At 45.5% G+C, this 5,567-nt stretch overlaps 1 pseudogene; it reads right to left on the bottom strand.

Annotated features, from left to right (window-relative positions):
• Nucleotides 1–234: 234 nt before the first annotated feature.
• On the bottom strand, nucleotides 235–3,508 carry LOC136388405 (high mobility group protein B2-like; annotated as a pseudogene).
• Between the last annotated feature and the right edge of the window lie 2,059 nt (nucleotides 3,509–5,567).

Genomic DNA, 5,567 nt, shown 5'->3' with positions numbered 1-5,567 from the left:
GAGGAGCCCACCCCTGGGCAATCTGCTGTGGCCAGAGGGTGGGATCCAATACAAAATGACTGTTCCCTGGAGCTCTGGGCATCAGAGATACACGGCTGGGGGCAGGTCTGCACAGCCCATCCAGCAGGTGTCTGCTACATACTGTCCTGTTTCTAGTGGGCCCACGGTCATGTGGTTCTGCCTGATTCTGAACGACGGATGCTCTTTCAGCCCTTGGCTGTCTTCATCCAGCTCTCAGCTGGCCGTCCATGCTGGTGGCTTGACGTAATACCGGTGGTCGAAGCCGGGCAGGTTCACACTGAATTCGGACAGCTGGTAGAGGAAATGTGGAGAGCTGGAAAGCGCTGGGCCATTACCCACTTATTGGAGGCTCATAGAGAAAGATGAGTGAATAAACAAAGGAAAACTGCTTTGCAGTGGAGGGCAAGGGATCAGGAACACTGCCCCTTGTGGTGGCAGCCGAGGGAATCAGGGAGCCACATCTCATGGTGGGAGAGCGATCTGGGAGAACCATCACTGAGGGAAAGCACCTGTAGCTTTTCATAGAGACACACACGTGGCTTTCTGACATGTGCTCAGCATTAATCATGCAAAGTGCTTGCAGCTAGGAAACCAGTGAGCAAGCTTAAAACAGCTGTTTCCCCACACTCCCCAACTTCTGCTGTCTCCAACCCTGGTCTCTGCTGCGGACTCCAGCTCCTTTCACCCTGAGATAAAGCTGCTGAGCTTTGGGGCTGTCTTTATCCTACCTCAGGGACCCCCTGGAGGACCCTGTGACAGTCCAGCTGCAAGATGCTCTGTGTTCACCCACCTGGCTCCTTTCTCAGACCTGCTCCAGCATGCAATAGAAGCACAGGGACCTAAAGTGACACACCCAGGTCACACAGCATGCCTGCACTCCCAGCCACTCTGCTACTCTTCCCATTGGACACTGGTCATCTCTCGGGGCATGTGTGGATGGCTGGAGGCCACCCTACCGAACCACATGCGTGTATACTCCTGACCCAGCCACCTCACCAGTCTGGGGCTGCAGGTGGCAACTTGGTCCCGGGGTGACAGAGGCATGAGGGGACAAATAAAGGGGAGAAAAGCTCACTAAGTGCTGCTACTCACACACTGTCCCCCAACCCCCCAACAGCCCACACTGCTTTTTAAACCAAACTGCTTTGGTTCCAAACTCACCTTTCAGAACCCCCACAGCTCCTGAGAACAGTGCCCGTGGTCTCCTAGTGAGGTTTCTGGGTAGTTCCTAGTCCCTACTCCAACGTCCCTCTGAATGTGGCCAGGGGCTCCGCTGGAGCTCCCAGACATGTCCCTAGGAGAAGTCTGAGTAGGCAGTAGCAATCTGAGAGTGTGGGGCCACCTGGCTGGACCAAGGCCCAGCACCCAGCCCCCGCCCAGGCAGCTGCCCCTCACTTGACCTCCATGTCCCTGCCTGCTGGGTACCCCTTACAGGACCCCTGGGAGGACCTCATGCCAGGACACAGATCAGTGGTTGCTGGCCACTCCTGCTGTTATTTCCACTGGTCACTTACCATATGGCGAGGCCCCTGCACCCACCCCTAAGGATCCACGGTTTCCAAACAGAAGGGAAGGACCCCCAGCCACCTGCAGGGCAATGCAGCTCTGAACAGGTCCCATTTTTATGTCAAGTGACAGAGATTTTCTTGTCTCAATTGGGGCAGGCAGTTCCCAGCAGGGAGTGTCGACTATGCTGCTACCTCAGCTTCCTCCCACACCTGGGAAGCCAACAAGAGCAGTTCCCATGGTCTCCACAGTGGGGCTCCAGCGAGGCAGGGACACTGGAAGTGGAAGGGAGGCTGGGCAGGGAAATGGTCACCCCTGGTGCTGGACCCAGCTCCCACCAGCTCCCACCAGCTGCAGAGGGTCTCTGTGTGCCTCTCTTTCCAAATCCATATTTGGTGACTTCATGTGGGCAGTCTGAGATTGGCCACATGGGAGTATTTACACAACAGAAATTGGCAAACACTACAGAGCAGGGCTTTATAGTCCTGGAGAGCCAGTGGTTGAACATTCTGTTTCCTTCTTTCTTTGAGCCTGTTGGCCTGCTAGGGCCCTTCTTTCCCTCCTCACTTTTGCCTGTGGCCACCGTCTACGACAGGGGTCCCCAAACTTTTTACACAGGGGGCCAGTTCACTGTCTCTCAGACCGTTGGAGGGCCGGACTATAAAAAAAAACTATGAATAAATCCCTATGCACATTGCACATATCTTATTTTAAAGTAAAAAACAAAAAACAAAAACAAAACGGGAACAAATACAATATTTAAAATAAAGACCAAATAAATTTAAATCAACAAACTGACCAGTATTTCAATAGGAACTAGGCTCCTCTCACTGACCACCAATGAAAGAGGTGCCCCTTCCGGAAGTGCAGCGGGGGCCGGATAGATGGCCTCAGGGGGCCGCATGTGGCCCGCGGGCCGTAGTTTGGGGACCCCTGGTCTACGACAATAGCCTTTTCCCATCTCTCCTGCAGTTTAGCTGCTTTTTGTTCATCTGGTTGCTTATCTTTGGCTGACTGTTCAGACCACATTTCACCATTTGCAGTATCCCCAGTGGATAAACCAGAGTGTTCACTTTTGATCTATGGGTGACGTTCCGAGCACCACAGGATGAAGACAGAGGGGAGCCTTTTAGGGACATTGGTATCTTTTTTTTTTTCTTTCCTTTCTTATCACTGTGGGAGGAACGTAATTTCTCATCTCCCTGTCATGGCGGACTTTGTCACTCTGCCGTATCTTCGTGCTCTGACTTCTTTGCACACGTGGTCTTCCAGCTCTCCAAACGTTTCTCGGAGAATTTGGAAGAACTGACTGAGGAGTCTGGGTGTTTCTCCCTGTGCTCTTCCTGGAAGGTTTGCAAAGAGAAGGCATATGAGGACATCTTGTCCCTTGGCTTATTGGGGTCTCTTACCCATGGTGACCGTCGGCATCTGGTGGTAGGTCTTCCTCAGAGTCGCACCATGTGGCTGGGTCCTACCTGGACGCTCCCCTCGCTGGGCTCCAGCATGAACTTTTAAAAAAATTTTTTGTATGTTTTACATATTTGTTATCCGAAACCTAAATGTATCTCAGAGAGTTAGGTTTTGAGTATTTCATATATTTTTAAATTTCATGTATATTTTTTAAGTTTTTCTATATTTTTAAAAGTTTTATAATCTTACTATTTTATATTAATACCTTGTATCTATTTTTCCTACACAGCATTGATTTTTATTACTAATTTGATTTCACTGTACTCGTCACATCATTTTGATTCTTTTAAATTTATTGGGACTTATTGGGAACTCTGTGTCTCAGAATTCTATGTTGGTGATGGTATCACGTGCACTTTAAAATAACGTGTATTCTTCTGTTGAGCTGCATTCACTAAATATCATTTAGGTCAAGGTTGTTGACTGACAGTGTTGTTCAGATTATCTATGGCTTTATCTTTGGTTTAGCTGACCTTCCAGTCACTGAGATGGAGGGCGTGGGGCCTAACATCTCCAACTGTGATTATGGAAGTGTCTGTTTATGCCTTTAATCTGTCATGGGTTTCTTCCGTCTTTGTCTATGCAAATTTCTACTATTTGGTGCATTTATAGTTTTGAGAGTTATGTCTTCTAAATAAATTGACCATTTTTAAAAAATTCTCAAATGGCCATCTACATCTAGTAATACTCTGTCTTAAAGTCCATTTTATCTAGTGTTAATTCAGACACCATGGACAGCTGATGCCCACCGCGGGCACGGCACACACTTTTGCATCCATTTACCTTTGACCCATCTTTGAAGTATGTGTAGTTGGGTCTTGCTTTTTCATCCATTTTGACAATATCTTCCTCTTACCTGCCGAGTACAATCCATTAACATGAGAGATGCTCACCGATGCAGGTGGATGAAGATTGACCATGTTGTTTTTGTTTTTGTTTTTGTTTTGTTTATAATTTTTATTAATTTTAATGGGGTGACATCAATAAATCAGGGTACATATATTCAAAGAAAACATGTCCAGGTTATCTTGTCATTCAATTCTGTTGCATACCCATCACCCAAAGTCAGATTGTCCTCCGTCACCTTCTATCTAGTCATGTTGTTGTTTTGTCCTTGTTCATCTCCGATTTTTTGTCCTCCTGGTGATCCTATCTTGCCTTATTGTGGATTTTTTAAAAATATTTTTTTCAGAATTCACTTTTACCTATTATTAAAAATGCTATATAGTCTTTGCATCATTTTTTCTTTAGTAGTTATTCTAGGGATCATCACATACATCCTTACATGTCTGTTTACGTAGGATTAATATTGTATCTCTTTCAAGTGGGTAGAAAGCCTGAAGCCGTGTAAGTCTTCTGCTGTGGACTTCATACTTATAATAGTTTTATACTCTGTATTAAATAGTCCTATAGTATACACCCTACAAGGCAATGTCATAATTTTTCCTTTAAACAGCCATGTCATTTCTTTAAAATTAAGAAGAAAAGGTACTCCTTGAAATAGCTCAGAGAGTTACCATTTCCAAACTTTTTCTTTGCTCCTGGGTTTCAATCTGTTGTCTTTCTCCATTGCCCTGGAGAAATTCCATGGGCATTTTACTTATCTTTTTGTAGTGAAGTTCTATGGGTAAAAAAATTCCAGTTTTCTTTTACCTAAAAAGTTTGATGAAAAATTGAAAAAATAGAAATCTGTGTTGACACTTTCCCCTTCTTTCAGGCACTTTGTTGTATTGGAACAAGGTATTTTTCCCACAATCTTTTGGCCTCCATAGTTTTGGCTGACACATCAGCTCATGTCACTATTGGTCTCTGTCTGCAATGTTTTGTTTTCTCTGGATGCTTTCAAGATGCTCTCTCTTTTAATAAGAGAGAAAGAAAGGGGGAGAAAGAGGGAGAGAGAGAGGGAGAGGGAGAGGGAGAGGGAGAGGGAGAGGGAGAGGGAGAGGGAGAGGGAGAGGGAGAGGGAGAGAGAGAGGGAGAGGGAGAGAGAGAGAAGCACCAACTCATTCCACTTAATGTTTCATTTTGTTGTACACTCATTGGTTGCTTCTCGTATGTGCACTGACTGGGGATCAAACCCACGATCTTGGTGCACCAGAACGACACTCTATCCACTGAGCCACCTGGCCAGGACCTCAAGATTTTCTCTTATGCTTTGGTTCTCAGAATTTTCACTATCATATTACTTAGGTGTAGTTTTCTATATATTTTATCCAGCTTGGCATTTGCTGATAATTGAGTCTGAAAATATATGTCTTCCACCAAATTGGGGGTGTTTATTTTGGCCATTAATTTTCAAAGAAGTACCCTATTCTCTCTCTTCTGCCTCTGAAGCTCCAACTGCATGTATACAGGATATTTTTGTATTTTCCCACAGGTGCCTGAGGCTCTACTGTATTCTTTTTCAATCCTTTAATAATTTTTCAGGTTGGATAATTTCTATTGGTCTAGCTTTCAGGTCCTGGACTCTTCCTTGTCACCTCCACTCTCCTATCTAATCCAGCCAGTGTTTCTGTTTGTTTGCTTTTGTATTTTAAAATTTCAGGTGGTGTATTTTGCTTTTCTAGAAT

Source organism: Saccopteryx leptura, chromosome 1, assembly GCF_036850995.1.
Source record: "Saccopteryx leptura isolate mSacLep1 chromosome 1, mSacLep1_pri_phased_curated, whole genome shotgun sequence".
In the NCBI taxonomy this organism is placed as follows: Eukaryota; Metazoa; Chordata; class Mammalia; order Chiroptera; family Emballonuridae; genus Saccopteryx; species Saccopteryx leptura.
This window is presented reverse-complemented; position numbering and strand designations above follow the sequence as displayed.